The sequence below is a fragment of the Lepisosteus oculatus genome, chromosome 14 (assembly GCF_040954835.1).
Source record: "Lepisosteus oculatus isolate fLepOcu1 chromosome 14, fLepOcu1.hap2, whole genome shotgun sequence".
NCBI classification, from domain to species: domain Eukaryota; kingdom Metazoa; phylum Chordata; class Actinopteri; order Semionotiformes; family Lepisosteidae; genus Lepisosteus; species Lepisosteus oculatus.
Window position 1 is genome coordinate 11,482,100 of NC_090709.1, and position 15,283 is coordinate 11,497,382.

The window sequence follows — 15,283 nt, forward strand, 5'->3', positions numbered from 1 at the left end:
TATAAAGTTAAGATGGTCAGAAGGAGCATGTAAAAACGTTTCCGAAACGTGGTAAAATCTTACTACATGTAAGACTTTGATGCTTAAAATGTTTAGGAAGAAAGTGGAATACTGGTGTGTATTTTTTCTTTAAACTGCCAATACCAGCCATATACAGTTTACACTATATGTTTATGTTCCTAAATTAATATAGTTTATGGTGGTGTATTGTGGTTGTAGAGGTTTGATGGGTTTACTGAGACAATTATTAATTGTAGCAGTAATCACGAGGTTGTTCGTTGTGGCTTTTAGAAAATCAATCGTCAGAACAACTAACAACGCACACACACGGGTTCAATACACGAGATACATTTATTAACATAAATTGTGCACCAAACATATACTAGTCTGCCTGGATACGAGCGGCAGACCTTACTGTGAGGGTTATCAATATACAAGGTATATAATCTCGAAGAGATGCCAACACAAAGAGATACACAACAGAGAATATATGTCAATATATATCGTTCGGTTACCAAATCGCTAATCAGTGTTATTACCCACTGTTACTCTAAACTCGGAAGTAAATACATTACTCATGAATTAAATTGATAACAACTTTTTTTGAGGTACAACTGAATTCTCGAGACAGAATGTAGAACATGGGGTTTACTTATCCACTGTGTATGGATTTGGAATCTCCCGGCACGAACACCAAACCAGCTGACAAGCTCTGTTGCAGCCTCTGTTCCAGCAGTTGTCCAATGGGAGTTGTCCCGGCGTCCTCTGGCTACCAGTCTGAATCCATCAAGAAGACAGGAATTTTAATATCGCACTGCCGTCTTGTGTACAAAATATTTGTTCAGCTCTAACGTCTGTGTGCGTTGACAAGGCATCTCAAAAGGAGGTATTAAATAAGAAAATGATCCTTTCTGTTACCATTCCTGTGGTTGGAGCATTGTTTCACCCTTTTACGTTCTACAATATTTACAGACAAGGTTTTATCACTGGAGTTGTACAGAACAAGTGTGCATCAGTCCATGAAAATCATCAGTACTGCTGTTTTTCTATGCATAGTTTAATCAAGAGCACTTAAAAGATGCAAAAGATGGATTGTGGTCTGTGAGCACCTGCACATCTTCGGAAGTTCTCTATGTTGGGGGTGTAGCTTAGTGGTAGAGTGCTTGTCTTGCATGTATGAGGTCCCAGGTTCAATCCCTAGCATCTTCAAGTGCTTTATGTTACTGTGCTCACATCGCAGTCTTCTGTCGAGTGAGAACTCTTTGCTCGTGTTCATAGAGAGCCAGGTTTACACAATTAAACTCGAAGTGCTACAGTGTTCTCTGCAGTTTTAGATGTACCTCCAAAGCATTTAGTTCTGTTAACTACCAAAGAATGTGAACTAATTTAAAGTCACATTCAGGAAATCCAGAGAACGTCTTCACACTTGTCGTGGCTGTTGCAGAAAAACCTCACCCGGGATTTCCTGAGAGATCATTCACCGAGCGAGTCCTCCCTCTGGATTCCGCACTGAGCTGAAAGCTGCGCGAATTCCTCACTGCGTGTCCTGTACTGTGTAGCACAGTGACAAGAATGCCTTGAGTTCTTTTCCGTATGTGAAGGAAAATGCAAAAGAGCATGAAAAGTATTGATGGAATAAAATATCCATGGTACAACTCGAAAAAGAACTGACGGACAAAACAATGCCATTTGATGATTACAAGAGAAACACAACCGTCCGAATATGGGCTTGGATCCTGAACGCTTGTGTTAAAAGACAAAGCAAAGGATATAACCTGTAAATGTCTTCATGTCTTACAGTTTATGAAATAACACAATTTCTTACTTTCTTGATAATTTCTTACTATTGATAGATGCTTTTTTTAATTTTAACAGAATCACAATTACAGAAATTTGGGGTTAAACTGTTATTCACATATTCTAACGAAGAGAAACGTTAGTCTTCCGGTGTGTGAGCCCATTTCTCAAATAAGAAAAAAATAAGTTATATAAATTGAATTATTCTATTTTGTAGGCTTGCATAGTCTTATTCATATTTCAGTTAAACCTTTTCTTCTGTAGTAATTTCATTTGATATTGTATTAGTCCTGATTTACAATTTTTGGACATGGTTCATCTTAAATCATTTGTATTTAGTTTCAGTTTTGGAAAATCGTGCCCAGAAAGCTACTAAAACTGGTAATGTTTGCATAATGTGTAATGCAATAGTAGCATTTTGGGTGGGAAAACAAAAGGTATTTCTTGGTATTAATCCTAACACTTCATAAGCGGTGTTCGAGGATTTCTCGCTTCAGATAAAGCTGTCACTACATCATAGATTTTTACTCAATCAATATCAGCAGTGTTATCGCTACCGAACGCTAAATATAGATCCTGGCAATACTAAGGAAGCAATCAATTTATACATTTTGATCATTGATATTGAGGAATAATATTATACAAATTGTGGTTTTCTGTTAATTGCCAATTTTATTGTAATTACATCTTCGTTTACAGATGTCTTGCATGTATCACAAGGTATAATAGTCGCCGTGTGTCCTCAGCTAAAATGTTTTAAAAAGTACAACAAAAGTACAATATGCTTAACAACAATTATGGTTATATCTATATTAAAATGAAGGTAAATATACCAAGATATTAAAAAACAATTGTACAGTCCTAATCTCATAATGCTTGTGAAGTTTTCCAATAAATCTGAACTGTAATTTTGAAATATTATTGCTGAGAATGGAAAGAGAATACAAAGATCAAAATCAACGAGTGAAAATACGAAAGTAGTTCATTAAACTGAGTTTCTTCCCTGAAATGATTTGATTTGCTTGCAAAGTACTGAGCAGCTTTGAAAGGATCACGGGAATCAAATATACAGATGGGTTCAGAGTGTGCTTTCCAACTTTTGTTTAACATTTGTCTTTGATAGGGCAGAGTCGTCTTCACAATCTGGGTTACATAAACAGGAGTGACGTCAGTACAAAACAGCTTTCCTTCTTGGGGAACAACAGTTGTGTTCCATATTTCTAACTATTTTGGTTTCTGTGGTTATAGCTGTGACCTTGTGGCGCAAATGTAGCATGCCTGACTCCACATCAGAAGGCTGTGTGTTCAAATTATGTCGAGGTCTGCTTTTAGTTTTTCAGGTTCTGCTCGTCCTGAACACGGAATTCACACCATGTAGTTGAGTTCTATCTGTACACCACATAGATAATCTAAACAAAATAGAGCCCTACTGGACATACAGTTAGGATCTCACTCAGCGAATACCCTTGAACACAAGAGAGAAGGCACAGTTCACATCTGCGAAACATCACATCCGTCTTTAGAGACAGCTACATCAGAGAATGGAATCCCGGAAGTTTCAAATAACTTCTTTTAATACAGGTTCAAGCAAACCTGAAAGTTAGGGAGTTTCTGGACACTTTTGTTTTATTAAAAAGTGTCTGAAGCCTGAAAATGTAATTTGAAAAAAAAACGCTATTGGACATTAGCAGGTACTTTTTGTAACGATTTGCTATTTCATGCTGGAAAACAGAGGAAACAGACCCAATGTTTGCTTTCAGGTGCGGTTCATTACATAATAGACATCTATTACTGAGGAGCTTGAATAAAATTTACACAAGCAAGGTAGAAGTCGAACCTACAATCTTATGATCTAAAATCAGATGTGTTATTTATTAAACTGCTGGTATTTCACATAACCTGAATTCCCCCATAGTGTGCTCAGCGTCGCTACTAGCAATATAACGCCCTGTCTAAAATTTCAAAGTGAGAAACATGTGTTTTCTGATTTTTTATGAGTTTTAAAATATAATCTCTTTAAATCAGACAAAGGGTTTATGTTTCGCACTGAAATTCCAATTGATTGAGAATTCAAAGAAAGACTGTTTTCTTCCACAACACCGTATATTTATCACATCCACCAGACTCTTCAACTTCTCCAGACCTTGCTGGGTGAGCATTTGCTCCTATAAATCAGGTCACGTATCATGGTAAATCACTTCTTCTCAACACAACATTTCCCGGTCCACGTTTTCTCTATGAAAAAAAGACATTTTTCCCTTGCACGATTTCTCATTTTTTATCAAAGCGTACAGAAATAAAAAAGAAGAAGAAATAGTGTTGCAAAAGAACTCTGTAGCCCTTGGGAGATGTCAAACGCATTGGACATGAAAAATGCCAGATAAAAGCCAATTCTCTTAGTTTCTCGTTGTCGGGGCTGCTACTGTATGTAAAAGAGGCCATTTGCTCTGAGAGCAGGTTCAGCGCTTTCTGAATGCAGATGTCTCAGAGCGATGTGTCCAAGTGGCTGTAAAAGGGGTTGGATGTCATGTCACCATAGCTTAGTTGTGTCACGACCACCAGGCAGTCAAGACCAAAGCGTAAGCGAGCTAATCAGACCCAGCAGCGGGTGATTATTAACAAACGCCGCCGCACGAGTTAAACCACCTGCGCACACTCATTGCGGTGCGCACTGCTATTTAAACCATCTTCACCTGCTTCCCACTGCTCGGTATTGAGTCTACTCCTTGAGAGCTCTACCTGGCGGTTTTCCCCCGTACCTCGTTTATTCTGGATTTTGGATTCCCCTTCTGCCTTTTCGACTTTGCACCTCGCCTCTCGACTCGGACTGTCTGCTACCGGTGAACTTCCTGGATTACGACTTGCCTTTCGCCTTTTGACTACGACCTTGCCTCTCGTTCTGGTTTGTTCGCCTGCCTCATCTATCACCCGTGCCTGCATCTGCACAGGATCCGTGTATCTTCTCACCAGGGATTCCTAACAAGTTGGTTAAAGTCCCTCTTTATTAAACAAAAGAACTGCGGTTTGAATCCCAGCTGTGTATTTCTTCCTATCTTGTAGTACAGAACGTACCATTTTGGGCACTCACAAAGGGCTTGATTTCGTTAAATGCATGTGTTCATTTCCTTTCTGGAAAACTTGTTTTTGATTAAATTCACACAGCTTGCGAAACATGAAATTCAGTTCTTGGTTATCAGTGCAGAAGAAATATTACCGGCCGGCAAAAAGAACGGTAAGAGATTTTTTTTTTTTGGGATTCGAGAAAATTCTCCACCAGTCAGTGTCTGTGGCCCGATCGGTTAGTGCATTTGGTTGTTATCCAAAAGGTTGGTGGTTCAAGTCCAACCAGGGATGGGTTTCTTTTGTGATGTAAACATTGTTTTCGCATAGGTCGATTGGATTTTTGAGCTAAACCATAGCTATTTTAATATTTGTAGGAAATGCGACTGTTCAACACGTGTCAAAAATGTCCAATAATGCCCAACATCGCAACTCCCCAGAAAACCATATTCACCCAAGAAAAATGATCGTTGAATCGTCATTTATACTCCCGTCACATCCTCTGCTGAAATATTTTAAAAATACAATGCAGATTTGTTTGAGAACTTGACAAGCATTGTTTTGTTAGCACTGTGCAGTTGGATTTTAATATTTTGACATTTACCTTAATTTTAAACTGTAAATACTGTACAATCTATTGTAATTGTGTTGTAATATTAAAATGTTAGCTGAGGATGCAAAGGGGTGAAAGGGAAAGGTCAGAGGGTACAGTAACAACAAGGTTAGGATTGGTGGAGGTGTTGATGGTTTTTCTCTGTAGAGGATGATTGAGTTTTTTATCCTTCTCTGAAGTGAGAAACTGGAAGAGTTGGGAGTTGAGAGATCTGATGAGGTTAGTTATAAAAGGAAGTTGATGTGGAGCTGTTAGCTGTAAGAATTCCTTAATGTCTTTGATGTTGTCATCAAAGATAAACTGCAGTCAGCAAAGCTAAAAAGAAATGTATCTTTGCATACTGCCCTGTCTTTCTAACACCTGAAGAAGGCTCCACGGCCAACACGTTGTTTCCTTTCTTCTCTTTTCAGCATGGAATAACCTTTTACTTGTTCCTTTGCAGCCTACGCATGCTGACGCAGCTACTCACCTGATATTTAACATTCCTATAATCACAAATATGAATGTCCACTGTGGGTATTTTTTCCATGGTTATTTATTCTGTCATTGAAGCATATTTTATGTCATACCGAAGTGTCATAATCACTGAAATTTTTTTTTTATTTAGAAAGTCAGAAAATGATAAATCACTATGAATTGCATTTAGCCTGTACTGATATAGATTTTCTATATACTTTAACATGCCATGTTCACAATGTCACAACTGAAATGCAACAGTGAAGTGTTGTAATGTACATAGTGTCGGAACATTGAGATGTTTTGGTAATGAGGAAGGAGGGACATGCCATGTTCACAGGGTCATATTTAAAAAAAATGGCACAGTAAAATTTCCTAAAGTTCAGAATTTTGATAGTCTGTTCAATTGTCTCTCACACCTCAATGTCAGACTTTTTAGATATTTTTATAACCAGGGGGTAGGTTTATAGCAAGAAGCAGAAAGTGCCATCACCCGTTGCTCATCCTCGGTTAACCATATATTCTCATATGCCATGTTCTAAATGTCCCATTTATATTAAAATTTCTTGTAAAATGCAAGATTTTAAGACTTTTTAGGATCAGCAGGTAAGGTCGTGGTAAATATGCAGAAAGTGCCTGTGAACTTATGTTTTGCCTTTGTCTTATTTACTTATTGTGTTTGTGTTATTGTGAGTTTTGAAAATTGGTTTACAATTTTCTGAAATGTGTTTCACACAAAAATTCTATTTGGATATTCACTACTTACATATTCCCCTTTGCTGAGGATAAATACAGTAATCCATCCCGATTAGTACTTTTAAAAAAATACTGTAAAGAGCCATCTACAGGTGAAAGGCGGCATAACATCACAGCAGCAGCATTTAAGGCAGAAGAAGCTGGCGAATAAGAAGCCAGATTCAGCTTCGTTAATGCAATACCATTGGGTGAGGTGGAAAAATATTTCTTGCTCTGAATCCTAACATTTGTATAGGAGGTGTTCTAGTACTTCTTGCCTCAGATAAAACTACCAATACACTTATTTCTACTCCATCAATTGCAGCAGTGTTATCGGTACTGAGTCCTAAATGTACAGATGCAGCCATTCAAAATGGGTGAGGTATTTCGCGGCATACCCCGGTGGGCGTGTCGCGGTATCACGCGGTATCACGCAGTTCACGTGTGTCACGTGACTTACTATCCGGCGTCGCCTTGTAAAACCGCCAGGGGGAGCTTAACCTCTCATGTACAGCATTTGAGCCTTTAATTTTGAACTGTGTATTACAGCATGTTAATCATCAGTCATTAAAATGTTGGTATATATTATGAAAGCAAGATTGCTCAGTTGGACAGAAGTACACAACCTACCTTTATCAGAAATATTTATGCATCAAAGCCTTTACTGAAGATATTACTAATAGTATTAATAATGGATGACTTTGGACAAGCTGTATACTCAAAGTATAATTTCTTTAGCACATTTGTACAAGCACTTGGAATCTGTCCAAGCCATACTTTGTCAGGCATTTTGTTTTACTTCAACAGGCATAAAACCTTCCTTGCTTTTAACAGGGCGTTTCATAATTTCTAGCTACGAAAATGATTTAAAATGCGACACCTATCATTCAACTAGAGCTTAAAATATCACAAGGAAAAATACACTCCGGTATTCCATTTCTCCCTAAACATTGTAAGCTTCGAAGTCTTTAACTAACGTGATACCGGAGTCAACAAGCATACTTTTAGAATTTGATTAAAAGGGAATATAATATGGAATTGCGTATCTAAAGAATTTAATAATGGTATGATTATATCCGTGTACTGCAACAGGGCTGTGTAGGGCTGTTTCGCCTGCCTGAACATTGTGTTTACAGACATTGCATGCTGTCTTGTAGCCTACTGGTCTAGGTGAGTGACTACCAACTGGCAGGTTGTGTGTTCGAATCCAGCTGGTGCTGGACTTTTATTTTAACAAACATTTCTTCGAAAAAATAGGTAAGCGATATTATGGACAATCAATTGACTTTTATATTTCAAAATATCTCAACATGATCGATATTTGCGATATTTTGAACATATCTTCCCTTCTGACAGCGGTTCCTGCTTCTATTGTGTGTGTGTGTGCAACAGTAAATATTTGTTATTGTTAGCAAAATATTTTGAATTATATTTAACCCTATTTTTTCTTTAGTTTTGTATTTAACTTATTATATGATAGTCAGACTTAATGTATATTTGAACAATGAAAATATATTTTTAGAAGATTTTACATAAAACACTTAAAATTAATATGGTTAATAATAGTAAACTGTAACATGCTGTAACAAGATCGGTTACAAGAAGAAAATGCTTTCAGAGAAAATGTTTCAACCAAACCTGTTCCCACACACCCCGCCCCCACTACCATTAGAATATACACAAACATTTTAGCGTTTCATTCTGAGCAGAAGACCCTCACACCTGAAGAGTGCTGGCTGTGATGAATTAAACCGGTTTTACAGGTTTCAATCACAGACCATGTGACATGGGACTCAGTAAACTACAGTAACACCGTATTTGATAACGCTTTAAAAACGCTATAAAATAATGTGACTTGGCACAGAACAAGTTTACAACACAGTACAAAGATAAATGCTGACCATGACTTTAGAAGCATAAATTGCCTTACACTCAATTTAAACACAAGCTGTCTTTAGCCCTCTAAGCTGGTTTTTACTTCTTAAACTTTTAAAATACACGTTTTGAATAGAAAGAAATCCTCTTCCTGGTAGTGTGTATAGCACGCCAGCACGTCTTTTTTCTCCAATCAGAGGGGTGTCAGATAGTGTCAGCCAATCACCATTCTGCGTTGGGTAGCAACGGCGGAAGATGTAAACAGCTTAATGTTCGTGTTAAATAATTTTTTTTTAATTCAATTAAACAGGCACAGTTAAGACATCAAATATACATATACATACTGTATACAGTACAGTTTGCATACGGTAATATGTTTATGTTACGCGATTAAAAAATAAATAAATAAAAATGAAAAGTCCAACACCAGCTGGATTCGAACACACAACCAGCCAGTTGGTAGTCACGCACCTAGACCAGTAGGCTACAAGACAGCTCGCATGATCAGGTAGGCGAAACAGCCTTACACAGTCCTGCCGCAGTACACGGATATAATCATACCGTTATTAAATTCTTTAGATACGCGATTCCATATTATATTCCCTTTTAATCAAATTCTAAAAGTATGCTTGTTGACTCCGGTATCACATTAGTTAAAGACTTCGAAGCTTACAATGTTTAGGGAGAAATGGAATACTGGTGTGTATTTTTTTCTTTAAAGTACCAAGACCAGCCATATACTGTATGTTTACGTTCCAAAATTAATATCGTTTATGGCCTTCACACGCGTTACAGTATGCTCCTATTCTTTTTATGCTCAGCTACTAAGATTTCCCTTCAGTGGTAAAATTCAATATCTACAACGGGCACAGTAAAGACGTTTACAGTAAGTCTTTCTACGACAGACCAACGGACCACGAGTGCCCCTGTCGGTCAACCAATCACGCACCGCGGTATCGCGTGTCATCTTACCTGCGGTATCTGTACTGCGGTGTCTGTACCGCGCACTTTGAATGGCTGCATCTGTATATTCAGAAGATGGCAAAACAGAGCACAAAGCAACTCATCGTAGCAATTAACAGGGTCTAGGAGGAGAAGCTGACCGAACAAAGTTACCGAAAATAATTTCCGTAAGACTCTTTTGTGCTCTCCAGAAGATTGAAAAGGGCAGCGGAGGACAGTCGGGCATGTAATTTCGCGAAAACTTTTGTTCTGTCTAAATTGCCAGTATTTAACACTGCACTGGGGGGGTTAATACAGACACACTGACTGGACACTCCAGTACATTAACACTGCACTGAGAGAGAGGGGTTAATACAGACACACTGGCTGACTGGACACTGCTGAACAATGCAGTACATTTACACTGCACAGAAGAGATAGTTACCGCCACGTCGATAAATAATCTGCCCACAAACATTTCCAAGACTCCAAAGTCTCCTAAATTGGCTTTCACATGGAGAAAGTGTATCAATTGACGACATATTTCTGTCCAAATTTAAAGAACAGCAATAACATTAATGAGAATATAACCAGACCACAACTAGTTTAGTTCGCAGAAAATAATCCCTCGGCAACATCACAAACCTCTCCTACTTCGCTCTGCATCTCTCCACTACAGATTCAACAGTGAGGAAGTTAAAAACACCGTTTTTAAACACAAACGTTACTAATTGAAAGTCACTGCACTTACCCGACGGCTCCGTTTCTTCATTTGTTTCTGCAGTGATTTCACAGGGAGGCATGAGTCCAACATGATCCGTCTGTCCCTGATATCCTCCTGCTCCCGACTCCTTCTCCCATAACTGCAATCGCACTTTAAAGGTCTCGTTTTCCTTCATTCGCGTTATTTCTGTCCCGAAACTGTCCTTGACACACTGTGTGATATTAATCACGGCCCGACTCACCAGGATCTGGGAGACGCTGTGGAGTTTGTCTTGAAACGAGACCTGGGAGTCAGACATCGTGTTTCAGAAAATTTCTGAATCTGAAAAAAATAGTCCAGAATAGATATTTGCGTTATATTATAGTGTAACGTATACAGCCGACATTTTTTTATTATTTTTATTAAATGTGTAAATAATTTACAAATACAACTACAGGAGCAAAAATGGATACAAGAAAAAAAAAACACGGACAGAAAAAAAATTAACTGCCAGAGGTAACGATGTAAATTATATTTTTTACATATATCAAATGTTTTCCTTGCTTTAGCATTTTTTTTCATTGTTATAGAATTTAATATTTCAACTCCATCTGAAAAGTACTAAAAAGGGGAGTATTATTGGACCGTTTTGATTTTATGAATGTGAAATTTACTAAGAATGACTAATAAATTTGCTATAAATAAATGCTTTTTAAAAAAAGTTATCTTACACAGTACAATATAAAAGTCATTAAACCTAAAAAAAACACCTTTAAATGCCTACAAACAAAATTGTGCAAGTCCGTCCAAAACAACTTCACAAACACACACCTACCAAAGGTTCCCTTTCAGCCCGACAAAAAATGCACAAATCATCCTGCTCATGCTTAAATAAGTACTTTAGAGAGTACTTATTTAACTGGATAAAACCTATGAACAATTTTAAATGATATCTTTTTAACTTTATTTGTAATACAATATCCAACAGGAGTTGTCCAAACTAACTTCCAATTTATATTTTCAAATGGTGCAATCCAAAAAGATCAACTTGACGCACATGCCTTTCCTGTATAAAGTAAAAATCATCTCTCATTTTTTTACAAAACAAATCGCTTTTCTTTTTGCAACATTTCGAATACCGTTAATTTCATAGAAACATCTACCTCAATTTCTTATTTATTCCGCACGTCTGCAGTCACTGTTTACATGTCTGCATTGTTTACTTGTACGTTGTCTACTGTTTGTACAGTATATTGTCTTGATGCACTGTCTGTACTTTGTGTAAAGTATCTATATCTAGATATATCTATATCTATGCTCTCGCAGTCTCCTTCCTCACCGCTCCTGCTCGCTTGACACTCAGTCTCTATGCCTGGGCTCGTTGAATCTCTGTCCAAGTCTTTTGGATCTTAATGACTATATGACCAAAAAATAATTTCAGGTTTACAAATTTGACACCTACTCAATTCAGAGTGCACATGTTTCTTGTTACAGAGGGGAAAAAATGCACATGAAATTTCTCATGCTCACCTATAAGGCTCTGCATGGCTTGGCACCTCATTACCTGTCTGAACTATTATCGCCCTACTCCCCACCTCGCAACCTTCTCTCTTCTAATTCTGCTCTCCTAACTGTTCCCCAAGCCCATCTACATTCTGTGGGTGACAGGGCCTTCTCCTGTTATGCCCCAAGCCCTGGAACTCTCTCCCCAAGGATATCACAGAGTCACCTTCTCTAAACTACTTCAAATCCAGACTCAAAACCCTCTTCTTTAGAAAAGCCTTTACTGAACTGGTTCCATTCTTCACCCCTCTGCTTTTCTTAGTACCACCATCCACGGTCTCCTCTATATATTGTAATTGTGTTTTATCTTGTGTATTTTTATTTATTGTTGTTGTCATTCTGTAAAGAGCTTTGAGAAGCCACCTTTTAAGGCGCTATCCCCATGTACCCCATGTATTAAGAAGACCCCCCTATTCCAGTGTATTACCTGTAGTGTTATATTAAAAAAAATCATAAAAAAAGAAAGAACACTTTCACAACCCAAAGCAAGATTGTATAAGGTGAGGGGAGCTGTATGGTGTGTAAAACACTTGGTTGTAGCATTGTGAATGTTGTGCTTCAAATGCTATTGAGTCATGAAGAGGACCTCCCTATCCCAGTGTATTGCGTGTCTAATAGGTGCCGTATTGAAAAAATCATAACAAAAACTGAAAGAGGTTTCACAACCCAAAGCAAGGCTGGGAAAGGTCAGAGGACCTGCTTAGTGTGTAAAACACTTACTTGCAGCATTGTGGGTGCTGTGGTTTAAATGCTATTGGCTTGTGAACAGCATCCCCCTATCCTAGTGCACAGTGCCACATTCAATAAAACCATGAGAAAAAGAGATTCACAACCCAAAGCTCTGCCAGTCTTCTGTGTAAACAATCATGGACATCATGATTTGAACATCATGGGTGCTGTTTTTAAAAAGCTGTTGAGTAAAGAATAGGAATTTTCCCGCAGAATGAAAACAGGAAATAAAGAAAGGGTTTCAGAAATAAAACAAAGCTTTATTCCCGTGCTGACAGTCTGGGTAATTGGAAACTGCTGTTCTGCTTCCTATGGTCATATATGAGTTTTTCGCATGAAACTCTATTGAGCAGTATTTCTGCGTTGTGAACGTATGTATGTATACAGCGGTCCCCCAGTGTTCCAGATGGTGCGTAATTGCGCATCAATCAAAACCCCGACTGTCAGAAAAGGATAATTAGCTCACTGATATGTTTATGGAGGGGTTGTGAAAATTTTCAATGTCGTGGTCTTTAAAATGCATTTGGTTTGAAGGCGTTCTGTGTTATATGATATGTGATATGGACACAAAAATATTCGTGCGTGGAATAAAAAGACAAACTGAAGGCTGTGAGAACATTCACAATGTACTTTATACACAGAGCAATTGTATATACAAAGCAATTGTTTCATAAAAACGCTACAGGCGTGCCAAAATCGTTTTTGAACATCAAGCTTACTTTACCCCGGTCAAAGTGATGAAGACACAGACATTCAATGAAAACGAATTAGATTCACTCAAGGCTCCGCTGTTGTGATGTCATTTTAATTAATGTTAGCTGTGATTAGGTGTCGTTTTTGTCTCTTTTAACTTAAGAGTTAAAGAGTTTAAGAGTCTGCTCCTTTCTTCCTGGTATAGAAATAACATGTTCCATGTTTACAACCACCACTATAAATTATTTGTTCATCTCTAACGCCTGTCTGCGTTGACAAGGCATCTCAAAATGACATATTAAATAAGAACACGATCCTTCCGGTTACCATTCCTGTGGTTGGAGCGTTGTTTCGCCCTTTTTCGTTCTTCTACAATATTTACAGACAGGGCTTTATCACTGGAGTTGTACAGAAGAAGTGTGCATCGGTCCATGAAAATCATCAGTACTGCTGTTGTTCTATGCGTAGTTTAACCGAGAGCACTTAAAAGATGCAAAAAGCTTTCAAAGAAAACAGAATTAAAAGACAGTAGAGTAAGGAGGTAAAAAAGCACTCCCCCGTCGAGGAATTAACCACCGTCGCCCGTGTGACTGGATATAAAAATAACTGATTCGTTTTTGCCCAGTCTCTGGAAGCTTCAATGCGATTATTTTTCCTTCCTTATTTCTTCATTCCCATGAATTTACTCTGTAGTAGAGGAAACACGAAAGTGGAAAATTGCAGGCATTCTCCATTAGTACACACTACTGGGGATGTAGCTCAGTGGTAGAGTGCATGCTTCGCATGTATGAGGTCCCGGGTTCAATCCCTGGCATCTCCAAGTGCTTTATATTATTGTGCTCACATTGCAATCTTCTGTTGAGTGAGAACTCTTTGTTGGTGTTCATAGAGAGCCAGGTTTACACAATTAAGTTCAGTCACACACGAAGTGCTACAGTGTTGCTCTGCTGTTTTAAATGTACCTTCAAAGCATTTAGTTCTGTTAACTACAACAAATGATTTGAACTAATTTAACGTCATATTCAGGAAATCCAGAAAACGTCTCCACACTTGTCGTGGCTGTTGAAGAAATCACCTGTTAAATCTCACCCGGGATTTCTTGAGAGATCGTTCAGCGAGCGAGTCCTCCCTCTGGACCCCGCACTGAGCTGAAAGCTGCGCGAATTCCTCACTGCGTGTCCTGTACTGTTACAGGTGCTCTCGTGTAGATGTGGAGCACAGCCATAAGGACACTTTGAACTTTTTCCATATGTGAAGGAAAATTCAAAAGAGCATGAAAAGTATGGATTGTATAAAATATCCATGGTACAACTCGAGAAAGTACTGAAGGACTAAACAACGACTTTTGATGATTACAAGAGATTCAAGAAACACAACCGTCCGCACACCGGCTTGGATCCTGAACGCTTAAGTTAAGACAAAGCGAAGGATATGAACTGTAAAATCTCTTACAGTTTGTGAAATAAAACAATTTCTTACTTTCTTAATAATTTCTTACTGCTGATAGACGATTTATTGCATTTTAACAAAATTAAACTGTTATTCACACACGCTAACGAAGATAAACGTTAGTGTCTTCCGGTGTGTGAGCCCATTTCTAATAAGAATAAAAAATAAGTTATATAAATTGAATTGTTCTACTTTTTATACTTACATAGTCTTATTAATATTTCAGTTAAATATTTTCTTCTGTAGTAATACTAGTCTCGATTTACAATTTTTGGACATTGTGCATCTTAAATAATTTTGTTATTAGTTTCGGTTTTGGAAAATCGCGCCTAGAACTACCAAAACTGATAATGTTCACAAGATGTGTAATGCAATAGCGGCCTTCTGGGTGGAAAACAAAAAGTATTTCTTGGTATGAATCCTAGCTCATTTATAGGCGGCATTCTAGGACTTCTCGCTTCAGAAATCCTGTCAACGCATCGTACGTTTCTACTCCATCAATATCAGCAGTGTTATCACTACCAAACGCTAAGAATAGATCCTGGCAATCCTTCGTGAGATCTTCGTTGGAAAATTGTTTATTTTATTTAAAACAAATATTTTCAATACCATCCAAAAAGTCAAAAGTTTCAATTGCATGCAACTGATGAGATCTCTTTTCGATGGAA

The 15,283-nt window shown here is 37.9% G+C and overlaps 1 non-coding gene and 1 pseudogene across 1 annotated transcript; both read left to right on the top strand.

Annotated features, from left to right (window-relative positions):
• Positions 1-15,283, top strand: part of LOC138242769 (zinc finger protein 271-like) — a 735,173-nt pseudogene that overhangs the window by 386,508 nt on the left and 333,382 nt on the right.
• Positions 13,915-13,986, top strand: trnaa-cgc (transfer RNA alanine (anticodon CGC)). The gene has a single exon. It is a non-coding gene; the product is annotated as a tRNA-Ala (tRNA).